Here is a 16,909-nt window from a genome sequence, read left to right as displayed (position 1 = left end):
CTGAGAGGGTAGGGTATGCAGTCTGCTGGTATTCTGAGCAGGCAGGGTATGCAGTCTGCTGGTGTCCTGAGAGGATAGGGTGTACAATCTGCTAGTATTCTGCTGGTGTTCTGAGCAGGTAGGGTGTACAGTCTGCGGGTGTCCTGAGAGGGTAAGGTGTACAGTCTGAGGGTGTCCTGAGAGGGTACGGTGTACAGTCTGCTGGTATTCTGAGCAGGTAGGGTATACTGTCTGCAGGTGTTCTGAGCGGGTAGGGTGTACAGCCTGCTGATGTCTTTGGAGGGTAGGGTGTACAGTCTGCTGGGATTCTGAGAGGTTAGGGTGTACAGCCTGCTGGTGTCCTGAGAGGGTAGGGTGCTGTCTGCGGGTGTCCTGAGAGGGTAGTGTGTACAGTCTGCTGGTATTCTGAGAGGATAGGGTGTACAGTCTGCTGGTATTCTGAGAGGATAGGGTGTACAATCTGCTAGTATTCTGCTGGTGTTCTGAGCAGGTAGGGTGTACACTCTGCTGGTGTTCTGAGATGGTAGGGTGTACAGTCTGCTAGTACTCTGAGACAGTAGGGTGTACAGTCTGCCGGTATTCTAAAAGGGTTGGGTACACATCCTGCTGCTGTTTAAAGAGTGTAGAGTGTACAGTTTGCTGGTATTCTGAGACGATACGGTGTGCAGTCTGCTGGTGTCCTAAGAAGGTAGTGTGTACAGTCTGCTGGTATTCTGCTGGTGTTCTGAGCGGTTAGGGTGTACAGCCTGCTGGTGTCTTTAGAGGGTACGGTGTACAATCTGCTGGTGTTCTGAGAGGGTAGGGTGTACAATCTGCTGGTGTTGTAGAGTCTGCTGGTGTCCTGAGAGGGTAGGGTGTACAGTCTGCCGGTGTCCTGTGAGGGTAGTGTGCAGTCTGCTAGTATTCTTAGACAGTAGGGTGTACAGTCTGCTGGTATTCTGCTGGTGTTCTGAGCGGTTAGGGTGTACAGCCTGCTGGTGTCTTTAGAGGGTAGGGTGTACAGTCTGCTGGTGTCCTGTGAGGGTAGTGTGTACAGCGTACTGGTGTCCTGACAGGATAGTGTGTACAGGCTGCTGGTGTCCTGAGAGGGTAGGTGTGCAGTCTGCTAGTATTCTGAGACAGTAGGGTGTACAGTCTGCTGGCATTCTAAGAGGGTTGGGTACACAGCCTGCTGCTGTTTTAAGAGTCTAGAGTGTACAGTTTGCTGTTATTCTGAGAGGATACTGCGTGCAGTCTGGTGGTGTCCTGAGAGGGTAGGGTGTACAGTCTGCTGGTATTCTGAGCAGGTAGGGTGTGCAGTCTGCTGGTATTCTGAGATTGTCGGGTGTACAGTCTGCTTGTGACCTGAGAGGGTAGTGTGTACAGCCTGCTGGCGTCCTGAGATTGTAGTGTGTACAGTCTGCTGGAGTCTGGAGGGGGTAGGGTGTACAGTCTGCTGGTATTCTAAGAGGGTAGGGTGTGCAGTCTGCTGGTGTTCTGAGAGGGTAGGGTATACAGTCTGCTGGTGTCCTGAGAGGGTAGGGTGTAGAGTCTGCTGGTGTCCTGAGAGGGTAGGGTGTAGAGTCTGCTGGTATCCTGAGAGGGTAGGGTGTACAGTCTGTTGGTATCCTGAGAGGGTAGGGTGTACAGTCTATTGGTGTCCTGAGAGGGTAGGGTATACAGTCTGCGGGTATCGTGAGCGGGTAAGTTGTACAGTCTGCTGGTGTTCTGAGAGGGTAGGTGTGCAGTCTGCTAGTATTCTGAGACTGTAGGGTGTACAGTCTGCTGGCATTCTAAGAGGGTTGGGTACACAGCCTGCTGCTGTTTTAAGAGTGTAGAGTGTATAGTTTTCTGGCATTCTGAGAGGATACGGCGTGCAGTCTGGTTGTGTCCTGAGAGGGTAGTGTGTACAGTGTGCTGGTATCCTGAGAGGGTAGGGTGTACAGTCTGCTGGTATTCTGAGCAGATGGGTTGTGCAGTCTGCTGGTATTCTGAGTTTGTCGGGTGTACAGTCTTCTGGTGACCTGAGAGGGTAGTATGTACAGCCTGCTGGCGTCCTGAGATTGTAGTGTGTACAGTCTGCTGGAGTCTGGAGGGGATAGGGTGTACAGTCTGCTGGTATTCTGAGCAGGTAGGGTATGCAGTCTGCTAGTATTCTGCTGGTCTTCTGAGCGGGTAGGGTGTACAGTCTGCTGGTATTCTGAGCAGGTAGGGTATGCAGTCTGCTAGTAGTCTGCTGGTCTTCTGAGCGGGTAGTGTGTACAGCCTGCTGGCGTCCTGAGAGGGTAGGGTGTAGAGTCTGCTGGTGTCCTGAGAGGGTAGGGTGTAAAGTCTGCGGGTGTCCTGAGAGGGTAGGGTATACAGTCTGCTGGTGTCCTGAGAGTGTAGTGTGTGCAGTCTGCTGGTATTCTGAGAGGATAGGGTGTACAGTCTGCTAGTATTCTGCTGATCTTCTGAGTGGGTAGGGTGTACAGTCTGCTGGTGTCCTGAGAGGGTAGGGTGTAGAGTCTGCTGGTGTCCTGAGAGGGTAGGGTGTAAAGTCTGCGGGTGTCCTGAGAGGGTAGGGTATACAGTCTGCTGGTGTCCTGAGAGGGTAGGGTGTAGTCTGCTGGTGTCCTGAGAGGGTAGGGTGTACAGTCTGCGGGTATCGTGAGCGGGTAAGTTGTACAGTCTGCTGGTATTCTGAGTTTGTCGGGTGTACAGTCTTCTGGTGACCTGAGAGGGTAGTATGTACAGCCTGCTGGCGTCCTGAGATTGTAGTGTGTACAGTCTGCTGGAGTCTGGAGGGGATAGGGTGTACAGTCTGCTGGTATTCTGAGCAGGTAGGGTATGCAGTCTGCTAGTATTCTGCTGGTCTTCTGAGCGGGTAGGGTGTACAGTCTGCTGGTATTCTGAGCAGGTAGGGTATGCAGTCTGCTAGTAGTCTGCTGGTCTTCTGAGCGGGTAGTGTGTACAGCCTGCTGGCGTCCTGAGAGGGTAGGGTGTAGAGTCTGCTGGTGTCCTGAGAGGGTAGGGTGTAAAGTCTGCGGGTGTCCTGAGAGGGTAGGGTATACAGTCTGCTGGTGTCCTGAGAGTGTAGTGTGTGCAGTCTGCTGGTATTCTGAGAGGATAGGGTGTACAGTCTGCTAGTATTCTGCTGATCTTCTGAGTGGGTAGGGTGTACAGTCTGCTGGTGTCCTGAGAGGGTAGGGTGTAGAGTCTGCTGGTGTCCTGAGAGGGTAGGGTGTAAAGTCTGCGGGTGTCCTGAGAGGGTAGGGTATACAGTCTGCTGGTGTCCTGAGAGGGTAGGGTGTAGTCTGCTGGTGTCCTGAGAGGGTAGGGTGTACAGTCTGCGGGTATCGTGAGCGGGTAAGTTGTACAGTCTGCGGGTGTCCTGAGAGACACCTTAGGTAAAGGCAGCAATCCCAGTTCCACTGTGGTCTTACAGATGGTTGCCCTCGTGCGGCACACCACCTGTAATTGCCCCTCTGCTCCCATCAGGGTAGCACTCTTGCTTGGGTTGCCACCGTCAGCACCAACAGACCGTCCTATTGCACCGCACACACCCGTAGAAGAGGAGGTGCACAACAGGCTCATGTGAGCGCGCGCTGGTTCTCACTCCCCTAAGCTTCGGTGTCCTCTGCCCCTCATTGGTTCACCCAGCCTAGCTCACTGGAACTAACAGGCACTCAGAACAACCAGCTGGTACCCAGAACAACCTGTTAGCACCCAGCACAACTCGCTGCCAACCTGCTGGCACCTAGCTCAACTCACTGGAACCAGCACACCTCCCTGGCAACCAGCTGGCAATCTGCACAACCCACTGGCAGCAGCTTGCCACCAGCACAACTCACTGGGACTAGCTGGCACTCAGCACAACCCACTGGAACCAGCTGGCACCCAGCACAACCCACTGGAATCAGCTGGCACCCAGCACAACACGCTGCCAACCAGCAGGCACCCAGAACAACCAGCTGGTACCCAGAACAACCAGCTGGCACCCTGCACAACTCACTGGCAACTGCTGGCACCAAGGCAACTCACTGGCAACAGCTGGCACCAGGAGTATAGACAGGGGCCGCCAAGCGAGGTCGGCGCGGAGCTCTCACAAGTGGTGGCCATCTTCCGCCTGGTCAGCGCTCCCTACTCCCTAGAGCCTCCTTCAGTACATGCTTAATCCTCATTCCTACTTGTGGGCCCTCGTCTGCCGAAATGTAGCATGTGTTCATGGTTCGGCCATGACACGGTGCGCCTTTCTTGCGCATTGCTTGTTCGGCAAAGCAGATTCGTAGAAAATGACCACCTGAATAAATAAGAAATATAAAGAAAATTATACTGCCACCACCAAACCAACGCAGCAAGGAGGCCTTTCCAACTCCAAGCAGAAAAACCAACACCAGCAGCAGGCAAGAAGGCCTCTCTAACTCCAAGCAGAGAAACCACCAACACCAGGCAAGGAGGCCTCTCTCACTCCAAGCAGAGAAACCACCAGCAGCAGCAGAGAAGGAGGCCTCTCCAACTCAAATCAGAGATACCACCGGCAGCAGGCACGGAGGCCTCTCTAACTCCAAGCAGAAAAACCACCACCAGAAGCAAGCAAGGGGGCCTTTCTAACTACAAGCTGAGAATCCACCACCAGCAGCAGGCGAGGAGGCCTCTCAAACTCCAAGCAGAGAACCCACCACCAGTGGCAGGCAAAGGGGGCTCTCTAACTCCAAGCAGATAAACCACCACAAGCATCAGGCAAGGAGGCCTCTCTCACTCAAGCAGAGAAACCACCAGCAGCAGGCAAGGAGACCTCTCTAACTCCGAGTAGAGAAACCACCGGCAGCAGCAGGCAAGGGGGGCTCTTTTAACTCCAACTAAGCAGAAAAACCACCAGCACCAGGCAAGGAGGCCTCTCTCACTGCAAACAGAGAAAGCACCAGCAACAGGCAAGGAGTCCTCTCCAACTCCAAGCAGAGAAACCACCAGCACCAGGCAAGGAGGCCTCTCTAACTCCAAGCAGAGAAACCAGCAGCAGCAGGCAAGGATGCCTCTCCAACTCCGGGCAGAGAAGCCACCACCAGCAGCAGGCAAAGGGGGCTCTCTGACTCCAAGCAGAGAAACCACCACCAACAGCAGGCAAGGAGGCCTCTCTAACTCCAAGCAGAGAAACCACCACCAGCAGCAGGCAAAGAGGCTTCTCTAACTCCAAGCAGAGAAACCACCAGTAGCAGCAGGCAAGGAGGCCTCTCCAATTCAAAGCAGAGAAACCCCCAGCAGCCGGAAAGGAGGCCTCTCTAACTCCAAGCAGAGAAACCACCACAAGCAACAGGCAAGGAGGCCTCTCTCACTCAAGCAGAGAAACCACCAGCACCAGGCAAGGAGACAACGCAAAGTAAAATAAACACAGCCAACACCAGTGAAGGACACACATTACTAGCTGGAGACTCTTTCATACCTGTTCAAGCTTTTACACCAAGATGAGACCCCTTAAAATCAGCTCAGCATACTGAGACCGCCAGGCAGAGAGGGGTTTGAATCCTGGCCACCATTCACCTTGCAGAGACCTGGCAGATAGGGCTTGGAGCATGGCTGGCATTCAACTGGGTGAGACCTCCTGGCAGACCAGGGTTTGAAGCATGGCTGTCATTCACCTGGCTGTGACCTCCTGGCAGACAGGGCTCAAAGCATGGTCAGCATTCACCTGGCTGAGACCTCCTGGCAAACAGGGGTTTGACGCATGGCTGGCATTCACCTGGCTGAGACCTCCTGGCAGACAGGGCTTTGAGGCATAGCCATCATTCACCTAACTGAGATCTGGCGGACAGGGCATGAAGCATGGCCAGCATTCACCTTGCTGAGACCTCCTCGCAGACAGGGGTTTAAAGCATGGCCGGCATTCACCTGGCTGAGGACTCCTGGCTGACAGGGCTGGAAGCATGGCCAGCATTCACCTGGCTGAGACCTCCTGGCAGACAGGGGTTTAAAGCATAGCCGGCATTCACCTGGCTGAGACCTCCTGGCAGGCGGGGTTTTGAAGCATGGCTGGCATTCATCTGACTAAGACCTCCTGGCAGACAGGGGTTTAAAGCATGGCCGGCATTCACCTGGCTGAGACCTCCTGGCAGACAGGGGTTTAAAGCATAGCCGGCATTCACCTGGCTGAGACCTCCTGGCAGGCGGGGGTTTGAAGCATGGCTGGCATTCATCTGACTAAGACCTCCTGGCAGACAGGGGTTTAAAGCATGGCCGGCATTCACATGGCTGAGACCTCCTGGCAGGCGGGGCTTACACTAGACTATTATGCAGCACATTTTCAGCCAGTAAAAAGTAATCCTATTTTTGGAGCTGTGACTCCGCCAGACTCAGATTTCTTGGACGCTGCTGCTGTCAATGAACATCCCTCACTCCAGCAGAGCGGAAACCTAAACAGAATCAGATGTTTTCCACCCACAGAAAACGAGCAGGAGCCATGGTGTTCCCGAGGCCTCTTCTAACCAGACAGCTTTGTTGCTTGAGGGAATCAGCGCAGCTGGGAGTGGGGATGCAGCGCGCCTGGAGGACGGAAGTCAGTGTCTCGGAGCATTGTTAGTACGCTTTAAGAGCGTCAATATATTCAATATATCTCCACACTTAAAGAGCGTCAATATATTCAATAAATCTCCACGCTTTAAGAGCGTCAATATATTCAATATATCTCCACGCTTTAAGAGCGTCAATATATTCAATAAATCTCCACGCTTTAAGAGCGTCAATATATTCAATAAATCTCCACGCTTTAACAGCGTCAATATATTCAATATATCTCCACGCTTTAAGAGCGTCAATATATTCAATAAATCTCCACGTTTTAAGAGCGTCAATATATTCAATAAATCTCCCCGCTTTAAGAGCGTCAATATATTCAATAAATCTCCACGCTTTAACAGCGTCAATATATTCAATATATCTCCACACTTTAAGAGCGTCAATAAATCTCCACGTTTTAAGAGCGTCAATATATTCAATATATCTCCATGCTTTAAGAGCGGAATATATTCAATATATTCAATAAATCTACACGCTTTAAGAGCGTCAATATATTCAATATATCTCCACGCTTTCAGAGAGTCCGTATACTCAATATTATGCCATGTTTGAGAGAGTCAGTTTATTTAATATTTCTCCAAGCTTTGCGACCGTTCATTTATTCCTTATATGGATGCCTGGTATCCCTGTTTTAAGGGGGTTGTATATTCAACTGAAAGGTATGTAGTGTATATGCTTGGGCAGAGATTGTGTAAGAATGTCACAGGTGTAAGGACCCCTGCTTTCTCATGAGGTGTTTATTCCACACACAGGTGTATATCCCCCCTGCTTTCTCATGACGTCTTTATTCCACACACACGTGTATATCCACCCTGCTTTCTCATGAGGTGTTTATTCCACACACAGGTGTATATCCCCCTTGCTTTCTCATGACGTCTTTATTCCACACACAGGTGTATATCCCCCCTGCTTTCTCATGAGGTGTTTATTCCACACACAGGTGTATATCCCCCCTGCTTTCTCATGAGGTGTTTATTCCACACACAGGTGTATATCCCCCCTGCTTTCTCATGAGGTGTCTATTCCGAGCACAGGTGTATCCCCCCTGGTTTCTCATTAGGTGTGTATTCCTAGCACAGGTGTATATCCCCCTGCTTTCTCATGAGGTGTTTATTCCACACACAGGTGTATATCCCCCCTGCTTTCTCATGACGTCTTTATTTCACACATAGATGTATATCCCCCCTGCTTTCTCATGAGGTGTTTATTCCACACACAGATGTATACCCCCCTGTTTTCTCATGAGCTGTTTATTCCACACACAGGTGTATATCCCCCCTGGTTTCTCATGAGGTGTTTATTCCACACACAGGTGTATATCCCCCCTGGTTTCTCATGAGGTGTTTATTCCACACACAGGTGTATATCCCCCCTGGTTTCTCATGAGGTGTTTATTCCACACACTGGTGTACATCCCCCCTTCTTTCTTATGAGGTGTTTATTCCACACACAGGTGTATATCCCCCCTGCTTTCTCATTAGTTATTTATTCCACACACAGGTGTATATCCCTCCTGCTTTCTCAGGAGGTGTTTATTCCGAGCACAGGCGTATATCCCCCCTGCTTTCTTATGAGGTGTTTATTCCCCACACAGGTGTCTACCCCCCTGCTTTCTCATGAGGTGTTTATTCCACACACAGGTGTATACCTCCCCTGCTTTCTCATGAGGTGTTTATTCCACACACAGGTGTTTATATCCCTCCTGCTTTCTCATGAGGTGTTTATTCCGAGCACAAGTGTATATCCCCCCTGCTTTCTTGTGAGGTGTTTATTCCACACACATATGTATACCCCCCTGTTTTCTCATGAGCTGTTTATTCCACACACAGGTGTATATCCCCCCCTGCTTTCTCATTAGTTATTTATTCCACACACAGGTGTATATCCCTCCTGCTTTCTCATGAGGTGTTTATTCCGAGCACAAGTGTATATCCCCCCTGCTTTCTTATGAGGTGTTTATTCCACACACATGTATACTCCCCTGTTTTCTCATGAGCTGTTTATTCCACACACAGGTGTATATCCCCCCCTGCTTTCTCATTAGTTATTTATTCCACACACAGGTGTATATCCCTCCTGCTTTCTCATGAGGTGTTTATTCCGAGCACAGGTGTAAATCCCCCCTGCTTTCTCATGACATCTTTATTCCACACAAAGGTGTATATCGCCCCTGGTTTCTCATGAGGTGTTTATTCCACACACAGGTGTATATCCACCCTGCTTTCTCATAAGGTGTTTTTTCCTAGCACAGATGTATCTTCCCCCTGCTTTGGCATGAAATGTTTATTCCTAGCACTGGTGTATATCCCCCCTTCTTTCCTATAAGGTGTTTATTCCACACACAGGTGTATATCCCCCCTGCTTTCTCAGTTATTTATTCCACACACAGGTGTATATCCCTCCTGCTTTCTCAGGAGGTGTTTATTCCTAACACAGGTGTATATCCCCCCTGCTTTCTTATGAGGTGTTTATTCCATACACAGGTGTATACCCCCCTGCTTTCTCATGAGGTGTTTATTCCACACACAGGTGTATACCCCCCTGCTTTCTCATGAGGTGTTTATTCCACACACAGGTGTATATCCCCCTTGCTTTCTCATAAGGTGTTTGTTCCACACATAGGTATATATCTCCCCTGATTTCTCATGAGGTGTTTATTCCTACACACAGGTGTATATCCCCCCTGCTTTCTCATGACATCTTTATTCCACACACAGGTGTATATCGCCCCTGGTTTCTCATGAGGTGTTTATTCCACACACAGGTGTATATCCCCCCTGCTTTCCCATTAGTTATATATTCCACACACAGGTGTATATCCCTCCTGCTTTCTCATGAGGTGTTTATTTCGACCACAGGTGTATATCCACCCTGCTTTCTTATGAGGTGTTTATTCCACACACAGGTGTATACCCCCTGCTTTCTTATGAGGTGTTTATTCCACACACAGGTGTATACCCCCTGCTTTCTCATGAGGTGTTTATTCCACACACAGGTGTATATCCACCCTGCTTTCTCATAAGGTGTTTTTTCCTAGCACAGATGTATCTTCCCCCTGCTTTGGCATGAAATGTTTATTCCTAGCACTGGTGTATATCCCCCCTTCTTTCTTATGAGGTGTTTATTCCACACACAGGTGTATATCCCCCCTGCTTTCTCATTAGTTATTTATTCCACACACAGGTGTATATCCCTCCTGCTTTCTCATGAGGTGTTTATTCCGAGCACAGGTGTATATCCCCCCTGCTTTCTTATGAGGTGTTTATTCCACACACAGGTGTATACCCCCCTGCTTTCTCATGAGGTGTTTATTCCACACACAGGTGTGTATCCCCCCTGCCATCTTATGAGGTGTTTATTCCTAGCACAGGTGTATCTTCCCCCTGCTTTGGCATGAAATGTTTATTTCTAGCACTCGTGTATATCCCCCCTGCTTTCTCATGAGGTGTTTATTCCACACACAGGTGTATAATCCCCCTGCTTTCTCATGAGGTGTTTATTTCACACACAGGTGTATATGCCCCTGCTTTCTCAGGAGGTGTTTATTCCACACACAGGTGTATATACCCCCTGCTTTCTCATGAGGTGTTTATTCCACACACAGGTATATATCCCCCCCCTGCTATCTTATGAGGTGTTTATTCGTAGCACAGGTGTATATCCCTCCTGCTTTTTCATGAGCTGTTTATTCCACACTCAGGTGTATATACCCCCTGCTTTCTCATGAGGTGTTTATTCCTAGCACAGGTGTGTATCCCCCCTGCTTTCTCATGAAGTGTTTATTCTACACACAGGTGTGTATCCCCCCTGCTTTCTCATGAGGTGTTTATTCCACACACAGGTGTATAATCCCCCTGCTTTCTCATGAGGTGTTTATTTCACACACAGGTGTATACCACCCCCCACCCTTTCTCATGAGGTACCTTATGAGCTCCTAGTATATGGTGAATAACAGTGAACAGTTTGCGATGCACACCTCATGTTCTCTGAATTCATCTAAATGTTTATCTTGTTTAAACTTTACATATTGTAAAGGCGTGCAAGCTCGGTCTGCGCCCTGTCCCATAACACACTCCTTTCTCGTTTGTGTTACCTTTTGGAGTACAACTGACGCATGAGTAAAATAAATTGATAACAATTGAAGAAGCGGTTCAAAGAATAAAATGAATAAGAGTACAAAGAAGAAAAATTGAATATTTTGATTTATTGGACTCATAATAGTCCAGGCCTTGGCTGTGCAGCCGGAAGGGTTCCCAGAATGTGGTTCCTCTGTGTTTAGCTCCTAGTATATGGTACCTAGGGCATTGGTACTCCACAGGCCTACCAGGGGCTGCAGCATGTATTATGCCACCCCTGGGAAGCATTCCCAATCTGACACCACAGGCCTGCTACTGCAGCCTGTGTGAGGTAGTGTTAGCACTCCTCACAGACGTATAGGTTCCTATATCTCACCATACACAACAATATAAACCTATCAGCCACCCCTATAGCAGGCCCTATCAATCCTGAGGGCACGGTGCTTGGTTTACTATGTGAGGGGGTGCTTCTGCATGAGCAGGACCCCTCTGCAGCTGGCAGAGTCTATTCTCTGTTGCTGTTTGTGGATGCGGTTAAACCATATACTCTTAAGTGCATTATAACCTCGCGGTAAATGCTAACTTTGGAATGACTGCATCAAAACATGTTGTGTTTGGTGTCAAACAACTTGGAATCATACCCCCACACCAGTTACTGGTGTGGGAGTATGATCCCACCCTTGTAGAGGGGATGACATGTACCCACTGTACTAAACGACAGAAATCTGAAAGAGCCCTGGCATCACAAAATGGATGCCACCAGCACAGACACTGGGCTGTCCTCCTGCTACTGACCAAAACTCGCAGTGGAGGAGGCCCAACAAAAGGCATCCTGTCACAGGCAGGTGTCACCACCTTCCAGACAGGATTTAGTGTATTTGAGCTGGGTGGGTGCACTCTTAGAGCCTGCCATTGTAGGCTCATGTGCGCTTTCCATTGATGGTGCTCTTAAATACGTGTTCAGCCTGTCAAAACTCAATATGGCCTGGAAACCGCCCGTGATTCACGACACTGGATGGCGGTTTGCCCGATATGTTGATTTCTTGCCAGAGTAGAGTCACGTTTGACATAGGTTTTACCTGAGCGGTCTAACCCTGAAGTGCTGCTAAAAAGTTTTATCATTTGTGTATGTACATATTTCTGATATCGTTGTGAGCCAGCATGCACCCTATAACTGTGTGGTATTGAGTTCTAAGAATCGCTAGGATTGGCCTGGGCTGGATACCGCATAAGGGTGCTGGGGGGGACGGGGGGGAAGAATAGGAGCTGTCCCAAGTGTGCATATTCCTGATGTCACTTGAACCCGGCTGGGCCTAGTACTGCTAGTAATAATTCCGAATGTGATTTATGCCCAGAAATACAAGATGTTGATGTTGTGTTGATTATTATGTGTATTGAATACAAACGTCATTTACATACATTACGTGTGAAGTTTCTTTGGTGCCGGTCAAGGTGTTTACTGTGAGTGAGTGCTGCGTCAATGCTTTACACTTTGCCTCTGTGGTAAGCCTGACTGCTCAATGCCAAACTACCCAGGGGGGTATACGGTGTGTGTGAGATCACCCGCCCCTGACGAGAGTGGTAGGTTCTGCCGGGCTGGGGCTCTGCCTCAGTCAACCATAAAGTGCCAGGTCCAAAACGTTGTCATTTTTGCATTGTCAGGATAACAAGTACTATCTCAGAATTTGCCTTGAAAGCACGGTATTTATGATTCATGTAGTTTTGGTCTATGTTTCGTACAATATACTATAGATTTTTATAAACCTTGTGGAGTCTCTTTTGTGGTGTGTTTCTGTGTGAGTGAGTTGTGCAAATGCTTTACACATTTCCTCTGATGATAAGCCTGCCTGCTTTGTGCCAAGCTACCAGAGGGCGAGCACAGATTATCAATCAATCAATCAGGGTACTTGTAAAGAGCGCTACTTACCCATGAGGGTCTCAAGGTGCTGGTGGGGAGGGGGTGGCGCTACTGCTCGAAGAGCCAGGTGTTGAGGACTCTTCTGAAGGCGAGTAGGTCTTGGGTCCGTCGTAGGTTGGGAGGGTGTTCCAGGTCTTGGCGGCGAGGTAGGAGAAGGATCTGCCGCCGGCGGTCGTACGTTGGATGCGGGTGATAGCTGCGAGGGCGAGGCTGGCGGAGCGGAGCTGGCGGGTGGGGGTGTAGAAGCTGAGTCTGTTGTTCAGGTAGGCTGGTCCGGCGTTGTGGAGTGCTTTGTGTGCGTGGGTGAGGAGCTTGAAGGTGATCCTCTTGTCGATGGGGAGCCAGTGCAGGTCTCTCAGGAGGGGGGTGATGTGGCTGCGGCGGGGGGCGTTGACGATCAGTCTATCAGATTATCTTGGTGGGTACTAGCCCTCACTGGAGTGGTCGGTTCTGCCTGGCTTAGGTGACTACCATAGACAGCCAGAAACCCGATTTCTAACAGAGGTTTTATATTCCATGGACAGGTGTGTGGCCCCCTGCTGTAACAGAGGTTGTATATTCCAGACACAGGTGTGTGGGCCTCCTGCTTGGGCAGAGGTTATATATTCCATATGCAGATGTGCACGCCAGTTACACTAACGTGAGGAGTCCCTTTGCACTCCACATATTTGCATTGTTACTAGCATGACTGATCACTTGAGCCTTTATTCTACTCTGGTATTGTGATTTCAACACTTAGTATGAGGAGCTACTCTGTGCTTCCTCTCCAGTTTAAGAAACTTTACTAAGGGTGAGTTTCCAATTCTAAGCACTGATGTAACTTTGGTGGTAAGGCACTATACTTACTTTATCCTTTCTCAGCATGGGCAACACATCCAATTCATAATCAGAGGAGAATGAACCACGTCTTACTTTTCCAGAGTCTTACCATCTTTGTTCTAGAGACCCTCATTCACACTAACTCAGGGTGCGCTATATGTTGATTCTCCGCTCTGCCTGTTAGTTGAATAGCATCATCACTGGGTAATTATCACTTGAGTTTTCAGTTCTCCAAGTGATCTACTTTTTTCCACCTGGAGGGAGACAGTTTGGTTTCAAGACAGCTGTTCCCTTGTTTGGTCTTTTATTTGACAGGGAAGGGGCAATGTTAAAAAAAAAATGTGTAGGTAGTGTCGAAGTGGATGTGTCAATGATCCACCGCACCTGGTGTTAGGTTGTGATAGATCGACATATTTCGGCCCTTGTTTGCCCATGCGGGTTGGTGGGCCTTCTTCAGGACCAAAGTGAGGGCGACTGCCTTTAAAGTCGCTCTGGGTGAGTAAGTGGATTCACTTACCCCTCTTCATCAGTGAGCTCAATTGCTTTTCCCTTGGACAGTAAGATGCCCTGATTGATAACATTATTGGTTTCTTATCATGATCCTATTTTTCTTAGTACTAGGTTTGATCATACCACATGACGACACACCTTCGTCCTTTTGATTTAAGATTTAGAAGTTATACATTTTTAAAAAGAACAATGGTCCTTGTCAAAAGTGATTTAGCAGCCAGAGAATAATTATAGAAAGAAATCAATTCTATATGTAAGCTATCCAGCCGGATAGTGTAATTTAATGAGAATCAAACAATGTAAAGGAACAAATTTAGTAAGTAGTGGGATACAGTCCTGTATCCGATTTCACATAAAGTAAAAAAACGTTGACAATTTTCAATTCACAAGACATATTTTTAACCAAGAAACAAGAAGCAAACAGGCGAAACAAACAGTTGCTTGTACCACGATACAAGGAAATGCCACAAGCGTGATAAAGGGCTACAACCGTGACACATAGTGATAAAATTGTTAGTGTGTACGGTGTTTTATAGTGTCGACGACGTTTTGATCCCTATTTAGAGAATATTGGGATCATCCTCAGGACATGGGTAATGTAGGCCTGAGCAAACTAAAAACCACTGAAAGTACAGACAATTGATAGAAAATATTTAGGGGGGGAAAAAGAGAGAAAAAAAAAACATTGAAGGTTAAGAAGAGCTTCCCAGGAGCCAACAAGGCAGTTCCACAGTTTAAAAACAATCCTTCAATTAGAAACAATATTCAAAACACTTGAGAAACAATTGCCGTGATTCTAAGTGAATTAAGAAACCATTATTGTGTCGTACCGTATATCCCTAGAGAAGGAATGCGTTGTGCATTTAAAAGTGACAGAGGGGGTTAACGGATGCGGACCGAGCCGTGAATCATAATGGACGGCGTGAGGGTAGTGCAGTAGGAAGGGGAATAGTGATGTGGCGGCGATGCGCTACGAGAATGCACAGGTAATGATGCGCTGCCGGGGCGGCGTGGTGGCGAAGGTCGATTAATTTGCTATCAGAAGTGCGTCAGTTGAAGGCAGTAATTGCGAATGAAAAGCGGCGCGAGAGCGCGGAGAACAGACGGTGACTGATCGGATATGGAAAATACCTGGGGGAGAGAGTTGGTGAGGAGCGAGCCAATGGTTTCAGAAGAACGGCCGCTTCCAGGAGAAGAAAATACATTAATTACTTATGAGGATGTTAAGAGTGAAAGGACCAAACTAGGTTGCGGCGATGAGATAATAAGGCTCACCTAGTAAGAGGAGTGCAAGACAGTGCTTGCTTCCAACGACCCGGTTGGGTTCGTGACACAGGGCATCTGGGAATGACCCGGTGCGGTCTGGGGGAAAGAGGAAGTGATTAGCTGTTGCCCTATGCGGGGAAGCAAGAGGTGTCTGCAACCGGGAGGACGGTCTCACCTGGATTAAGATTACAGCCCACGAGAATCCGTTGGCGCGCAGGGAGCGCGCTGGCTTGATGAGTGATATGGGAGTGGAGACTGCTAGGAGGCAGTTTAATAAGCGCGCGTGATGAGCAGAAACTGACGAGGTGACTGGGGCGGCCATCTTAGGTGAGGGAACGACAATGAGGCTTGAATAATAGTGAGTGGAGCATGCTTGAAAGGGGGGGGTTTAACATGCTTGAGCAAACTTCTTAAACATTACAGTTTTACAGTAATAAAGCATAAACTGGTGAAGGAGTGAATAGAGGAAGAGTGCTGAGAGCAACCATGAATTTAAATGGGGACAGAATGAGAGAAGGGGCTTTCATAAAAATCAATCAAGAGGCAATACAGTATTCGAGAATTGAGCAGAGAAAAGTAGCAATGGTGTATTAAAATTCACAGTAGATTTGTCCAGTCCTCAGTCCTATTCAGGCCGTTTTTAATGCTTTGGGTGCGCAAAATCCATTTTAGTTCCTCTTTGTTCAGCATACTGGCAATGTCAGCGCCTCTTGGAGGTGGTTTGATCATTGAGATTATTGTCCATTTAATGTCGTTTTCACTGTGTCCATTCTCTGTAAAATGTTCAACCAATGGTGCATTGGGTGTCTTACACCGGATGCGGCTGCGGTGTTGGCAGATCCTGATGCGGGCCTTCTGAGTCGTTTGTCCTATATATATTTTTGCGCAAGGACATTGGATAACATAGATAACATTGCATGAATTACAGTTTGTGAAATTTTTGGGTGTGATCATGACATGTTTGAAAGTGAACACTTGACCTTCAATTGTGAACTCACATACATTGCAGTTACCACATTTTGCATGCCCTATTAAGGGATTCATTCCCCATAGTTCAGGTAGAGTAGCGGGTGGTTTGGTTATGGGGAGGGCTGCCCTGACTAAGTGATCTTTGATGTTTTTACTTTTACGGAAAGCGAACATAGGGCGCTCAATGCTGATAGTGCCAGCATTTAGTATCGTCCAATGTTTGAGAATGGATTTCCGTATGGCGTTAGAGACAGGTGGGAAAGTGGTGACGCAAACAATGCGGTTCTGGTCAGTCTTAGGTTAGGGAGATAGAAGGATTTCTCTTGGGCAATACCAAGCTCTTTTGCGTGCATTACGCACCAGCCGTTTGGGATACCCTCGGGCTTGTAGTTTGGATGAAAGGACTGCTGCCTCATGGAAATAGTCTTCTTTCCTAAAGCAGTTTCTCCTGACACAGAGAAATTGTGAATAAGGAAGAGAGTCTTTTCGAGCACGCGGATGGTTGCTGTTGTATTTCAGTAAGGTGTTCCTGTCTGTAGGTTTCCTATAGAGACTGGTGATTAGCATGATGAATGGTGAGGTCCAGAAAAGGAATGGAAGTTCTATTATACGTTAAAGTGAATTTGAGGCCTCGGCAGTTATTAAGCCAATGTTGGAATTGTTTCAGAGCGTCTTCGGTGGAGTGCCAGATTAAAAAGATATCATCAATGTAGCGTTTCCATAGGGTGATCCCTGCCTGAAAAGGGTTTTGTGGGGTGAGGATTCTGTAGGTTTCCAAATTGTCTATATACAGAATGGCCAAATTCGGTGCAAAAACTGC

The 16,909-nt window shown here is 48.2% G+C and overlaps 1 protein-coding gene and 1 long non-coding RNA gene across 4 annotated transcripts in view; one reads left to right on the top strand and one right to left on the bottom strand.

Moving 5' to 3' along the window:
- The window catches only part of LOC146869031 (uncharacterized), a 31,216-nt gene extending 15,866 nt beyond the window's left edge, over positions 1 to 15,350 (bottom strand). The window contains exon 1 of the long non-coding RNA XR_014965475.1: positions 15,296 to 15,350. This is a non-coding gene — a long non-coding RNA (uncharacterized LOC146869031). The remainder of the gene's footprint in view (positions 1 to 15,295) is intronic.
- The window catches only part of COL27A1 (collagen type XXVII alpha 1 chain), a 2,221,286-nt gene that overhangs the window by 792,002 nt on the left and 1,412,375 nt on the right, over positions 1 to 16,909 (top strand). The window lies entirely within an intron of this gene.

This window comes from Triturus cristatus, chromosome 1_2, assembly GCF_964204655.1.
Source record: "Triturus cristatus chromosome 1_2, aTriCri1.1, whole genome shotgun sequence".
In the NCBI taxonomy this organism is placed as follows: Eukaryota; Metazoa; Chordata; class Amphibia; order Caudata; family Salamandridae; genus Triturus; species Triturus cristatus.
The sequence above is the reverse complement of the archived record's forward strand: the minus strand, read 5'-3'. Positions and strand labels throughout refer to the sequence as shown.